Source organism: Suncus etruscus, chromosome 3, assembly GCF_024139225.1.
Source record: "Suncus etruscus isolate mSunEtr1 chromosome 3, mSunEtr1.pri.cur, whole genome shotgun sequence".
In the NCBI taxonomy this organism is placed as follows: domain Eukaryota; kingdom Metazoa; phylum Chordata; class Mammalia; order Eulipotyphla; family Soricidae; genus Suncus; species Suncus etruscus.
This window is the reverse complement of record NC_064850.1, coordinates 67,028,463-67,043,295: the sequence shown is the minus strand read 5'-3', so window position 1 is coordinate 67,043,295 and position 14,833 is coordinate 67,028,463. Positions and strand designations below refer to the sequence as shown.

The 14,833-nt window shown below is 55.8% G+C and overlaps 1 protein-coding gene across 4 annotated transcripts in view; it reads right to left on the bottom strand.

Moving 5' to 3' along the window:
- SYT2 (synaptotagmin 2) overlaps positions 1 to 14,833 on the bottom strand; it is an 84,571-nt gene that overhangs the window by 22,745 nt on the left and 46,993 nt on the right. For 2 of the 4 annotated variants that reach the window (XM_049770652.1, XM_049770654.1), the window contains exon 1: positions 13,484 to 13,855. The exons of the other annotated variants lie outside the window; for them this stretch is intronic. The gene's annotated coding sequence lies outside the window, so the exon portion shown is untranslated. Of the gene's footprint in view, positions 1 to 13,483; positions 13,856 to 14,833 lie in introns of those variants that run through there. 4 annotated transcript variants of the gene reach the window in all.

The window sequence follows — 14,833 nt, the reverse complement described above, 5'->3', positions numbered from 1 at the left end:
CACACCCCTACATCAGCAGAGAAGCTGGGTTGCATACAGCATTTGTATCTCAGGGTCTCAGAATCTCACCCAGGTCCCCTCCCAAAGCTCCACACCTCAGGCGACTATCTCATAGGAGAAGTGGGGAGGTCTAGGAGTTTGGGGGTAAAGACATGTGGGCAGTTATAGAACTTTTGTCAGTATATCAGTTCTGTCCCAACACCACCCCCAGTGACAACCTTGGGGATCTGATAGATAAATGTAGAGGGTGGAGCTGAGGGAGAGGGTACCATGACTCCCAGTGATTCTGACACAACCCCACGGGGTCACCACTCCAACTCCTCCTAACACACCAAGAACTGTGTCCCTCCGATCATCCCTTCTGAGCTAATTCCATTAAAATGGACGTTCTTCTCCTGACACTGCAGGTCTGAGGACACAGGTTCGGCTGTGGCCCTGCAAGGCACTGACTGGGGCTCAGAGGCTGGGATAAAACAGAAGCTTTTAAACGTGTGTGAGTGGATGAGAGAGAGAGAGAGAGAGAGAGAGAGAGAGAGAGAGAGAGAGATGTGTGAATGTGTATTTGACTGAATGTGCATGTGTGAATTTGTGTGTATGAATGAGTATGGTGTGGGAGTATAGAGGGAGTGGAGAGTGCATGAAGCGGGTGTGAGTATGTGAGTGTAGGAAGATGAGTATGTTTGCTGTGAGAAGGTGTGTGAATACCGTTGTGTGGTGTGTGTCTGAGCCCAGGTAAAGTATGCAGGTGAGTGGGGGTGTGAGACTGTGGGTGTGATACCGCATGTATGTGCATGTAAATGGAGTAAGCATGTGTGAATGTGTGGTGTGGTGTGAGTGTGAGAGTTGTGGTTGACATGTATAGTGTGTGGAGTGTGTCTGAGTGGTGAGTGTGAGTTGGGAGCGTGTGGTGTGTGTGGTGAACATGACATGTGTGACAGTGTGTGGCGTGTGGGGAGCGAGTGGCAGCGAGGGAGCCGGAGTGGCTGAGGAGACAGGAAGCAGACTCGCACAGGGCTCTGTGGGGGTGAAAGGACCCAGTTCTGAGGAAGGATCCTCAGGCCTCTCCTCAGATCCCACTTCCTCCCTGGGGCCCAGTTTATGAAGACCCAGCAGTGGCTCTTCAGTCTGTCAGCCTCCCAGCCCCAAACAGCAGGGAGCTCCCCGGCCCAGTCAACGCTCACTCAGAACCTGAAGTGGAGACGGATGGTGGGACCTGAGGCGAGTGAGGGTCCATTAGGGAGGAGATAGCGCTGACAGCTGGGAGAGGGTGACCCTGTGGCTCAGCCCAGCTGAGACCTGAGCCAGTGAAGCAGATGGCAGTAAGGAAGCCAGAAAGGGGGTACATGGAGACCCCACTCAGGATCAGTCCCCCATAAATGTACACATGCAAGACAGTGGGTGTGGGCAGTGAGAGCTGAAGGCAGGGAGGGGAGAGCATTGGGAGCTGCTGCAAAGCAGCAGGCCCAGGAGGTCGTGGTGACTGAGCTGAAGGGTGGGGGGACAGGTAGGGTGGGAGTCACGTCCAAATCCCAGAGTTCAGGATCAGGGGGAGTCCACACCCTCTGTGGGCCCCACTGTCTCATCCCCAATGCCCCAGGCGTCCTCTCTATCCAGCGCTTTGGACCTGACATCTAGCTCCTTCCCTCCACCCTGGCCCATGATCTTTACCCTCACAGTGGTATCAGGTTCTAAGACATGACAGGGGACCTTGAACCTGAAGCCTGAAGTGGAGACGCTCAGGCTGTCCATGGGTCCAGAGGACTTGTGCTCTAGAGGCCCTGCACAGGCCCAGCTCGCCCTGGAACCCTTGTCTCCTCTGCAGTCATATCTAGGTGACAGCTTCAGAGCCATGAAGTGATAGCCTGATGCCAAGCCAGGACCCCACCTGCCACCCAGCAAGAAGCACGAGGCCTAGTGTGGCTGGTAAAGCTTCTAGCCATGTAAATCACCCTGTATGTTTAACCCTCTGGACCACTATTTCCTCAGCCCCCCTTCATCCCCTTCCCTCAGGCCCAATCTCATCACCCCTCTCATTTCCCTTCCCTCTCACCCTGCCTGTCTCCTACTCAGTGTTGTCTCTTGAAAGTATGGTGGACACTCAGCCGCATCATCCTGCAACCAGATCTCTGAGCTGGCTGCGACAGGAGGGCCTTGCTGAGGACCTGAACCAGATCCCCCTTCCTTCCCAGCTTGCAGTCCAGGGGTCTCCCTGGGTTGGAAATGGCCATGCAGGCCATCAGAGGCAGCAGAGCCCACTACAGAGGAGGAAACTGAGCCCCACGGGTCTGGAGGACTCTGCTTATGCACCATGTGCTAGACTCCTCCCTTGGGGAGCAGAACACATCCTGGGAGCCAGGGAAATGCAGGGAGACAGGATCTGGCAGCTCTTGATGGGGAGCTAAGGCCCTCTCTCAGTCTTCTGCAGCCCCCAGGCCAGCACCCTTATCAGTACCCCCTCATGAATAAGAGCACAATCAGGTCCTGAAGAGGCAAATTTCCTGCCTGATGTGGGGTGAACAGAACAGAGGTGGGAGAGGCGGGGCCTGGGAATAGGCTGGTGGAGGGTACTGTTGGTGACTAGGGGGCCTCATGGTAACATCCACTGTGGGCAAACCTGGAGGAAAGGGGGCCCGAAAGAGATCCCCGACTGGCCCCATATAGCCCCTGTTTCCTGTCCATCAGGAATGAGCCACCTTTTTGTGGGGCTTGAGGGGGTCACAGGAGGGTACAGTGAATAGAGAGAGGGGCTGCCACCTTGGCAGGCTCAGGGGTGCATCCACCCTTGGCTGTATTTGACCCCTTCAGCCATGCCCAGTGCCTCTCAGAACCACTGCCCGCTCACCGTCCCCCCAAGTTCAGTGTGCACATCTGATCCCTGCTCCCCACAGAGGCTAGAGGGACCAGGCTGCCCCCTTTTCTGCTGGAGACAGATGCCCACAGACCCTCACTCTGGGGGTAGGGAGGAAGTGGGCAGCAGTGGGCAGGCTGCTGTGTGACTCAGGTGCAGGGTGCTTGGGGCTGTGGCAAGAGGAATTATTGACAGAGACTGGGGGGGTCACCTGGGAGAGGCTAGGAGGGGGCACCAGAGCCAAGGAGCTGCTCAGACCCCGTATGTATCAAGTTCAGAGGCGAAGAAATGGAGCAGAGGGAGAAGAGAGACTTGGTAATACAAGAGGCCTTGCAAGGGGGAGCCTGGGCCAGGGGTGTGACGGGCATCCAGGCTGAGGTTTTCCCATGGTGTTTGCATGGATGAGGGATGCTTCACTGAACCCATATTGTGGCTAGCGCGATCAGAAAAAGAAAGAGGTACAGGGAGGGGCTAGCGCCCCTGCTTCCTGCTGACACTGCTGTGGACCAGCCTCATGGCCTCCCTGCCAGGCACAGACACATGGGTAAAGCCCCCCAGAACCAGAAGTACCCTGAGAGGGGCTCAGCTTAGGGGCTAGAGGACCCCGGGTACCCTCCAAGAAGAGACTGGGTGACAGGCTGGCTCAATCAGCCCCTTTCCAACCCTATCAGTGTCTGCCTCTCTGTCCTTTTCCATAGGGCTTCCTCCATCCTGGGGAAAGGGCAGCTCCCAAACCCAGATTTGGGGGGGCTCCCTTTTGAATATGGTTCCAAAGGTAGGAATGGCTGCAGGCAGCCCAAATTTAGACTCATAGAATGACTGGGTATCCCTGAGCAGTTGGGACTAACCTTCTAAGTCACATATGCAAAATGTTCTGAACAGCACAAAACTGTCTCAGAAGTGGGTCTAGGGCCAAAGAGATGGAGGTAGGGCGTTTGCCTTTCAAGCAAAAGGTCATTGGTTCAAATCCCAGCATCCCATATGGTCCCCCGAGCCTACTAGGAGTGATTTCTGAGCATAGAGCCAGGAGTAACCCCTGAGCGCTGCCGGGTGTGACCCAAAAACCAAACCAAAACAAAACAAGACAAAAAAAGTGGGTCTATTCCTCTTCAAGGACACTGACGCCATTTTCCTAAAAACGGCCTGAGATCAGCACTCGGAGCCATCCCTGCTTTCTGGAACCTTCCTCTGTGAATCCCAAGCATGAAACCTTTTCCCTCGGGGCCTGTGAGCTGCTGCAGCATTGAACTCAGGGAAAAGTCTTCTAGGCACAAGATACTCTCACAATACACAATTTCTTGCTTCAGTGGCTTCGCGTTAGTTATTTCTGCTTTTCTGACAGGGGCCAGGCTGGGACAGGGCAAGAGCTGACAGGCAGCCCTGGGAGACTGGCTAGTTCCCAATGCCTGGAGCTCCCAAGCGGTCACCCCTACAAGGTGATGAAGAATATGCAGGTGGGGCCCAGCCCAGCTCTGGGCCCTGGAGTTAGGGTAAGAGGGGCCATGAGGGAAGAGAGCCAGGCTCAGCTCATTAGCAAGAAAGGTGAATGTTGAAGAATGTCAGAGCAGGCAGCTCATTAAGCCCACGGAACTTAAAAATAGTGAGGTGCTCAGGCATGGGGGTGGGGAGCTGGCGACTGGAGCCCTAGTTTGTCACACCGGAGGCAGGAGCAGAACCTGAGGCATCTGTGTCCCATCTCTCAGCCTGTGTGCTGGGCAATTGCGGGAGCAGGAACTGGGAATGCTCCAGGGAAGGTTGACTGACGCGGTGGGAGGTGCAGCACTCCTGGATGAGCAGTGCTAAAGGAAGTTTAGGCATGGATGCCATTGGCAAGGGGGTTGTAGCCCTGCTCTGCTCCTGGAATGTCCCTGGACAGGGTTGAGGTGTCCCTGGATGGCAGGTCTAGCTCCAGAGATCACAACAACCATAAATGGCAGCCATCCATGAAAAATACTTGGAACCAGACTAACTCAAGGTGTAGCCAGGAGAATGTGCAAATGGCAAGAACTTTTGCTCTACCTATTGAATCCCTGGGTCCCATCCCCCATAACCACATGGTCCCCTAAACTTGGCAGGGACTGAGCCCCAGGCACATACAGAGAAGCCCCAATTACTCTAAATGTGGAACAAAACTCAATCTCTCATTTCACCCATCAGTCCATAAGTCTTGCCGGCCAACGAGATGGCCTGAGGTACATGCCTGCATCCACGGGGCCTCAGGTTCCATCCATGGTACCACATGGTTCCTCAAGCACCACCATATGTGATTCTGGTGGCCCTGGTACTGCATAACCTGAGGCCAGACCCCACACCAAAGTAAACCATTTCATGTGTCCATGAGAAACTGATCCACATCCTCTCTGAGATCCATGTACATCATTGTCATCCTCTATAAAACCCCTAATATCTATCAACCGGGGGACTGTGATGACAGCACAAGCCTGGGACACATCACTAAGGGCAAAAAGCCCTTACAATCTGATGGTGTGTGGCTTTTCTAAGACCCATCTGGAAGAGCATAATACAGTGGGGGAGAAAAGATCCTGGGGATACAAGGCATAGGAGGAGCAAGAACAGGGAGAGACAATGTGGTGGTTTTTCTTTGGGGTGGTAAAAGACTGACAGTTAATGGCAATGAGAGCAGCCACCACAGTGGGCTCTACCAACGGCTGAATTTGTGGTTCATGGACTGACTGTGTCACGGTGTTGTCTAAGTCAGACTATGAAGCAAGGCAGAGCATGCCGCAGCTTCAGGATGAAGCAGCGACACCAGAGAGATGGGAATGGCCCAAGTCTGACTTTAAAGAGCCTTGGACTTGATTTTGTCTTTGGGCCTGACAGAGTTCTCTTTGAATTCCAAATCCAGGGCTGGTTCCTGAAGCTTCTGTGGAGACCAAATCTGCCTTGGACTGATGCCTTGGAGATGGGTGTAAAATCATGGCAGCCACCAACTGTCTGCCTCCAGGAGGCCACTTGGAAAATTCTGCCCATTTCTATAAGTCCTTCCAACTCCCAGAGGGTGAGGTTGAAGGGCACCTGAGGTCAAAGCCAAGGTCACAGAGTTGGGTACCAGAGACTAGTGACCAGAATGACCAGCCCATACCCAGGAAGGGAAGACAGAAATGGGCAGATGGAAGGTGCTGACCTCAAGACATGAGCTCATGGTCAATCAAGGGTGACCTTGGCAACCTCCCTGCTGAGGGTCTTAGCACAATGACCTTTAAAAAGAAGTTCTGAGGAGGTACAGGCCCACTCCAAATCAGTCAGAAGTCAGTGGCACCCCCTCTGCCTGGGTTCTCTTCCCCCAAGTGGCTAGTGCTGGCTTAGGGTCCTGCAGCCAGTCTATCCCTGAGTTTTTGCTAAAGGACCTGGATGATCCCATAGAACTCTGTGCCCAGGTTAACATCACTCCAAAAAGGAGGCAGGAGAAAGGAGAATATGGTATACAGTCCCCCCTGGGTTCTAGACTGCCCCAGTGGGAAGGGCACACGTGGGGTAAACCCTTCCAGGCCTCCCTGTGATACAGAAAGCCTGAGCAAGGGAGAGAGTACAGCCCTTGGTCCCCCCATGCAGGTGACATCTAGCTGTCTGGAGTTCCAGGGCAATAGTAATGTCCTCCCACAACCTGAATCTGTCAATAGCACACTGGACCATGTCCTAGAGCTCTCCTAGGCCCCACAGAGGACTACGGGAGACCCTGAGCCACCATCCTTTCACAGGTAGGGGAAGCACAGACCCAGAGTGAGGCTGACACAGTTGTAGTCAGAGGGAATTGAGGAGAGGGTCCTGGATTCACCAGTGTGTGGAAAAGCTCAAAGGCAGACATCACAGCACTGAGGCATCAGGATGCTAAGCCCTGGGCCTGACAGCAGCTTCTTCTAATGTGCCAGGACACTTTGGGAGAGGCTCAGATGTTGTCATTCTCTTCCTTCCAAGAGGACAATAAGGTTCAAAGATGGGGGACAGAGCTTGGCTAGAGCCTCTAGTAGAAACTTCATGATGGTTCCTGGGTTCTTCTCATCAAACACATTAATGAGACAGAGCCACCGTATAGCAGGAGGTCACTTGGCTTGCACACAGCTGACCTGGGCTCCCTAGCTCCCCACATGTTCCCCAGCTCCCTCTATGTCCCCTGAGCCCCACCAGAAGTGATCCCTGAACACAGAGCTAGGAGTAAGCTCTGAGCACCACTGGATATGGCCCCAAAATAAAACTAAACTATACGTAGTCAACCCTTGGCTTCACCCCATTCTGGATTTTGGGGCTGTTTCTTCTTCTGCCTAATGCCTTGGGTTTGTTTGGTTTTTTTGTTTGTTTGTTTGTTTGTTTTTGTCAGCTTATTTCTGGGTCACACCCACAGTGATCAGGGGCTATACCCAGCTTTGTGTTTGGTGGGCAATTGGGTGCTCCATGATGAATCAAGCCTGAAACTCCAGGATGCAAAGCTAGTGCTCTAGCCCTTTGAGCCATCTCCCCCAGCAACTCCCTGTCTGTTTTAAGAAAGATCATTGAGGGCCTGGAGAGATAGTACAGCAGCGTTTGTCTTGCAAGCAGCCGATCCAGGACCAATAGTGGTTGGTTCGAATCCTGGTGTCCCATATGGTCCCCCGCGCCTGCCAGGAGCTATTTCTGAGCAGACAGCCAGGAGTAACTCCTGAGCACCGCTGGGTGTGACCCAAAAACCAAAAAAAAAAAAAAAGGAAAGATCATTGATCCAGAAGGTATGGTGCTTGCCTTGCACACAACTAACCCCAGTTTGATTCTGGCGGCACCACATACAGTCCCTGAGCACCACCAGAAATAATTCCTTAGCGCAGAGCCAGGAGTAAGTTCTGGCAGCCAGGTGTTGCCCAAAAACAAAGAAGGAAGGAAGGAAGGAAGGAAGGAAGGAAGGAAGGAAGGAAGGAAGGAAGGAAGGAAGGAAGGAAGGAAGGAAGGAAGGAAGGAAGGAAGGAAGGAAGGAAGGAAGGAAGGAAGGAAGGAAGAGGGAGAAACGAAGGAGGGATGGAGGAAAGATGAATGGATTGGAGGAAGGGCGGAAGAAAGGGAAAGAAGAAGGAAGGATGAGAGGGAGGAAAGAAGGAAGAGAGGAAGAATAAATGGATTGGAAGAAGGGAGGAAAACCGCAATACACTAGTTATGTCTTTGAAGGACCTGTGCTCTTAGAGCCTTCTAGATCTGAGTACATTAAATCCTGATATCAACCCTATGACATACAGCCTTATTTCCACTTAAGATCAGGAAGCAGAGACATCAAATGTTTAAATAACTTAGCCAACATCCCACAAGAATTGAGCTTTTCATGCATGTATGGCCCCTGGCATCTGAGTGCCCTCCACAATGTAGCCTAGACTGATCACCCCACAGGCTCAGAATATAGCAGTGGGATGCTGGGCTGGGCCAGGCTCAAGTGCTGGGGAGCATGGGGTGCGGAGAGCAGCTGCAGGCAACCTGGCTCTGAGGCATCAGTGGCCCCCAGGTTCTCCCTCGGCCAAGTAGTGGGTGCAGGTTAAGGCAGGCTCAGGCAGCAGCCTTGGCTAGTGCCCTCTGTGGGCAGAGCTGTGAGACAAATGCAGCCCGAATGGCTGCAGTATCTTTCCTGGCCAGCACACAGGGCTGGCCTGCCGGTGTCCATCTCCTCCCCACCTTCCCCCTTGGGAGTAGCAGCTCCAGCACAGTGTTGGGGATCCACTTTCCTCCCCGGGGTCAGGAGGCAGCCCTGACCTCCAGAAATGCACTGGCCACAGAGTCAGCCCCAGCATAGGACCCACTTGCCTTGGCCCACCTAGCTGATTGACAGCTCCCAAGTGAAAGTCACTTCTCCTCAGACCTCATAAGGCCCCTCCCTAAACATTTCAGCCCCTCCCCTGGATCTAGGGGTGCTGGTGCCTCCAAAGGGAACTCTGGTTAAAAGGTCAAGCAAGAAGCAATGTCACCAGCTACCAGCAACCGCAATTGCCTCAGGTTCAAGAATTTCATTCAAGTGCAGGCCTTTAGTCCCCTCAGCCCCCAGCCTGCTCCAGAGACAGACTGACAGAAAGAAGAGCAGTAAGAGGGACAATCAGAGAAAAAAAAGAGCAGCAAGATAGGAGGGGGAAAAGGTGAGGGGGGAGAGAGAGAGAAGAAAGGGGCGAGGGAAGATAGAAGAGGGAGAGGGAAATGGAGAGGGAGAGGTAGAGAGGGAGAGAAATGAGCAGCAAAAGGGAGAGATAACAAAACAAGAGCCGGGAAATTGCTTGCAGCCTCTCCTGACCTGCCAAGGACTTTCTCCACCTCTTCCACTGGGCTCTGGGCCCAGATAAGGATGGAGCCTGTCTCTGAGCTGCTGCCCAGCCCTGCCCAGCTCTACTCGACGGCCATCTGCTCCGAGGCCTTTCTGCAGAAGCCTCCGATGTCCCGTTTCTCCAGGGAGACATCTAGCAATAGGGTGGATTTATCAGGGGCCCAGGCTGGCCTGAGGCTGATGCTCCTTGCAAGGGTTCTTCACTGTGGTAAAACCCAGAGCCCCCCTTCCTCTATCGCATCCCCACCTCTCAGTTCACTATAAGCCCCCACCCGCCCCAGACATCCAGCAAATCTTTTTTTTTTTTGGGGGGGGGTCACACCCGGCAATGCTCAAGGGTTACTCCTGGCTTTGCACTCAGAAATTGCCCCTGGCAGGCACGGGGGACCATATGGGATGCTGGGATTCGAGCCACTGTCATTCTGCATGCAAGGCAAATGCCCTACCTTCATGCTATCTCTCCGGCCCCATCCAGCAAATCTTGACTTTCTCTCACTCTGTGTCCCCCACAAAGCCAGAGTCTGAGGGATTGTCCTTCATTGTCTTGTGGCTCGCAGAGAAGCCAGAACTGTCCAAGGAGCCAGACTGTCCAACCGGCCAGTCAAGGAAACAGTGGCCTCTCTGTTTCTGTCTCTGGCTTCCTCTTTGCTCCACACTTTGGTGCGAAGCCACTGGGGCAAAGCTGGCTGAGTATTTTGTAGACCCCAGTTTCCAAGAGTTCTGTGAAGAGCTTGGAGGAGTGTCCATGCCTCTGATTTTGGGCACCCCTAGTATGGACCTCAGTGCTTGGGAATGGGAATATTGGTGATGAGTCTAGGGGTCAGGCAGTTCTTTTCTACTCAGGATCATGACCTTCTGCCATTCAAGCACTATACATGGTGCAGTTGTCACCCCCTTTTTATCATCAGAAAACAGCCTGTCACTGGGCGATCACTGGCCTGTGTTCTCCCAACTCCTCCACAGACTGCAGGCTCCTCGACCCACAGGGGATTGCTGTGGGACAGTGAGAGGGCTCCAGTCTCAGCCTCCCTTCCTTTTGGAGTTTTGCCTTAACATTCACCTGCCCTCTCCCTTCCCTCAGCAGCTATTCCATCTCTGGTCTGTATTCACTGGCTTGCCTTTATTTCATTGTGTCTGTTCCTCCATTTTTTGGCCTTTGTGCACCTGGATTTCAGATGGAGAACTGCTCAGTGCTGGGGAGATGAGTGTGAGGCTGGAGGCATAAAGGGCTGTGAAGGCACTACAGCCCCATCTCTAAGCGGCCGTGCTATGTGCCTGGGCCAGGAGCTCCCCCTCTCTGAGCTTCACCAGAATCAGAGACAGGAGGGAAGGCCCCTAAGACCCCCTCAGTGCCTTGCACTGGTTTCACCATCACCCCCGTCTGCCTTTTTTCCAGGTCAGTCTTTGCAGCTGCTGTCCCAGCCCACAGGGCATGGAAGCCTGTCTTAGAGTCTTGAGCCTCCAAGTCTTTTTTCTAGCAAACTTGGCCTGCAGCACCCTGATTCCAGGGCCTGCCCCCTCTTCAGGCCCCAAGGAGCAGTGCATGCAAATTCCTGCCAGCACAGCCAGCCAGGAAGAGGCTGCAGGTAGCCAGCCAGAGCCTGCCGGGAAGTTTGTCCCTGAGGATGACCAGGGGACTGGCACCTCTCTCCACTCTTCTCCAAGGAGCTGTGGAATAACACAGGAAGGACCTCAACAAGCCTTTGGCAGCACCCAGTCTACACTAGGACTAGCAACTACATCACTTATTCCCATGTGATCTTCATCAGTCCCTTGAGAGGTCGACATCCTTCACACTCTTTAAGTGCAATGGTGAAGGCTCAGAGACGTCAGGTACTTTACCCTGTCACACAGTAAATGAGGAGAATCTCAAGGTGGAAACTTGGGTCTATCTCTTCTACCCTGACTGAGAAATGGGCTATCCACCTCTCTCCCAGCTACCCTAAACATTGGTAAGGGACTATGAACCCTGAATGATTCCAGTAAACCGCAGATCCAGCCTCAGCAAAGGCAGAATCAACAGGGCCAGAAAGCAAGAGAGCTACAAGGGGTTTCAAGCCACAAAAAACAGCCTTTGACTTTGCAAATGAGAAAACAGTTCACATGGGTGAAACTCACCCATGGTCAAACATGAAGTTGGGTACCTCTCTAGCCAACCCACCCACAAGCCCACCTGGTTTGGCTCAGGCATCCTGGAAGGGACCAGCTTTCCCTGCTGGCTCTGGTGCAGACCCTTTGGAGGGAGGCTCCCTGCTCTGAGGACCTAGCTTCTGAACCCTGAACCCTGAGGGTTGGCAGCCTATAGCACCAGCATGTGGTCAGACCACAGCAGGTGGCAGAGAGTGGGCAAGGATGGCCATGGAATATAAAGGTGAGAGGGTTGCAGAGCCAAACCTTGTCCTGGGAATTCTGTACACCAGTGGACAGGAAGGGTCAGACCAGGAAAGCACAGGGCGCAGTGCTACTCAGAAACCAGAGGGGAGTGCTCCCTGCCGGCCCCCCAGTCTGCCCCTGACCCCTGATGACTATGTGCAGGGGTCTGAGGCCCTGAAGCAGGTGATGGACTGGACTGCTTCTTGATGGGGTGGCCTGTGGGTTCCACATCCCTCTCTAAGGGGAAGATGCAGAGAAAGTTCTCAAGGTCATGGGTAGCCGAGTCACAGCTCCAGGGACCCTCTACAGGATGTCTCATCACACAGGTTATTTACCCTCTAGAGTCTCCACTCCGAGACTAGAATTTTTGGGGGGATGCCTTGGCAATTCTGAGAGCACAGACCCTACCTCCTCATGCAGCCCTTTCTCTTTCTCAGCTGAAGAAGTTCAGGGTTGGAAGGGGCTGGAAGTTATGAGCAGGCCAGGAGGGTGTGCATGGCCCCACCAAGGTCACACAAGGTCACACGGGGGAGCAGAGCCTGGGGTGACCCTCAGTCTCCCTCAGGAAACCAGCACTGTCCTCAAGGTGCAGCAAGGAGCTGCTCCATCTCCAGGAACAGAGCAGGGGACATCACCAGGAGATGCCACCCCTGCTTTGGTATGGGGCAGCCTGTGAGACTGCAAAGTAGGGTGTTCTGAGGACCTTGACTGGAATCCCTAGACATGTTCTCTTCCAGGGTCCCAGCAGAGCACAAGGGAACCCCCAAAGGGCCCCTTAACGTGACCTTGGGAGGTCCTTGGCATTCCCGTCTTTCCCCAAGAATGTCTTCACAGGCAAGTTCTGCCACCCTGCAAAATGAATGCAGGACCCACATACCAGGCCTCCCACTGCCTCCCAGTGTGAGAAGTCAGGGCTCTCAGCTATGTTTGGGGGGTGGTGATGGTGGTCCTATAACTCTCCCAGAGGCTCCATCACAGGAGGATGAAGCTGGGGACACTGCAACCCACAGCACCCCTTCAGTGGGTCTCACCCACAAGTCGAGGCAGCCCTAAATTCCAACCCCCATTTCCCAGATGAGATTGCTGAGGCTCGGAGGTGGAGGTGGAAGTGAGCAGTCCAAGGTCATGCGGGATGAGGATAGAGGAAGCTCAGAAGCTTCCCGAATGTCCCCCTGCCAGCGCTCACCCCTCTAGCCAGTGTACACTGCGCTCCCCCAGAGAGACATTGGCCGGAAGACACCGAATCTGGGTGCCCAGGCTTTGGGCCTTGCGCCAAACCCTCCCTCCCAGCCCCACCCGGTCCCCATTCCCAAAGGGGCCACCACCAGGCGCACATCCCTGAGGCTCAGAGATCTGCAGCGCTTGGCCCAAGGTCACACAGCAAACAGCGGAGCATGCGCCGGGGCTTTACTGACCAGAGGCTCCTTCTGCACCCCACTCCAGCCCGCCCCTTCGAGCGGCGCCGCTTCCCGCACCCTGGGGACCCCGCAGCCTTCAGTGCGCTGAGCCGCGGCGCTTGTTGGAGTGTGGAAAAGTTTCGGGGAGACGCAGGGATGGAAGGCGGAACTGCACATCCCACTCGGGCCGACTGCGGCAAGAGTGTGGAACTGGGGGGCGTCGGGGGGGCGCGGCAGGTGGAGAGAGGGGTGCGGCTGGGAAGGAAATTCCCGTGCGCACCACCCGCGGGCCCCCGCGCGCCCCACTCTGCGCCAAGGCCTCCTGATCTCTCGCGCTCGAGTCCCTCCCGCTCCCACTCCCTGCTGGGGAGGGCGCCCCGCACCCACTTTCCTTTCCCCTGCACGCCCACTTCATCCACCCGCCTCCGCGCCTCTCCCCCACGGGGCCCCGTTGCGCGCGTAGGCGCTGCCCGAGGGTTTGGTTCCAGCCCCGGCCCCTCGGCTGCATCCCGCATGGGTCCCATCTCCCCGGGAGAAAAGGGGTTCCCTGGAGAACCGACAGCATCTCCCCCCTGGACTCACCAGGTTATTCCGAAGCAAGTGGGCGCTCGGGGGCCCAACGCCCCACCTTGGGCAGCGGCCTACACTTAGTTTGGCCGGCCCTGAGCGCAGAGCCCAGAAAGTCGGGGTGTCCGGCTCGGCTCCCCCTGCTTGCGCCTGAGCCCAGGCCCGCGGGGTGGTCGCGGGGGGCGGTGTCGAGGCGCGGCTTTGCACGGACGGGGCTTCCCTGGCTGGGTGCCACGCCGGGGCTCCCCTCGGCGGCTGGGATGTGCGGGGCGCGAAGGGCCCCTCGGGCAGCGCGGTGCGGAGGGCCAGGTGGGGCCGCCGCGGTTCGCTCCTGCACTTGCGGGCCGGCCGGCCGCTGCGGCTCCTAGCTCACTCGCTCTCTAGCTCTCTCTCTCTAGCTCTTTCTCCTCTCTCGCTCTCTCTCTCTCTCTCTAGCTCTTTCCTCCTCTCTCTAGCTTTCTCTTCTCTATCTCTCTCTGTCTGTCTGTGTCTGTCTATGTCTGTCTGTCTCTCTCTTTCTCTCTCTGTCTCTCTCTCTCTTTCTCTCCCCCTCTCCCTCTTTCTCTCTCTCTCTCTCTTTCTGCAGTAGTAGGCAACCTGCTCCGCTCCGCTCCCCCGCCCGCCGATTGACATGCCGCTCACATCCGCCTGCACACGGCGCGGGCCGGCCCCTCCAAGGGCGATCCCCGCAGCGCGCACGCAGCGTCCCCGCCCGCCCGGACCAGCCCCGAAACGCGGGGAGACCGCCCGCGCCCCCCTGCGCGCGTCCCTAGGCGAGGAACAGAGAGAAAGAGAGAGGCGTCCGGGGAAGGGTCGGTGGGTGCGACTGTCTGGGGTTGGCAGAACGCAATCTGAAGCCGCCCTAGAGAAGTTTGGGGTGAGCCGGGCCGGAGAGGTGCCCCCCGAGCTCCGCGGGGTTCCTGGAAGGATGCGCAGGGGTCCCCGCGCCGCCCCCCCGCAGCGCATTCCGTGGGCTTTGGGTGGGTGGGGGGCTTGCAGGGCGGGGAAGAGAGGAGGCATGTTTGCTTCAGGGGAGACGAATGAAGGTTTTCCTGAGTGGAGAAAGGCAAGAAAAGGGAGGGAACAAGGAGTGAGGGAGACAAAAGGCAGAAGGGGAGAAGCTGGGTAGGGTGTGGGGCCCAGAGAGCGACCCCCCACACCGTTGTCCTGGGGGCTGGGGTCTCCCATACACCCCAGTTTCTTGAGAAGGTAGGACGGCAGCGGCGTGGAGGGGCCCAGGACTGAGAGCGGTGCAGAAAGCGCATCCTTGGGGGAACTGTCCTGTCTGCACAGCCTTGTTCCCTGAACACGCTCCCCGTAGCCCCGTCCAGGCCGGGCAGGGGCTACACACACACACACACACAC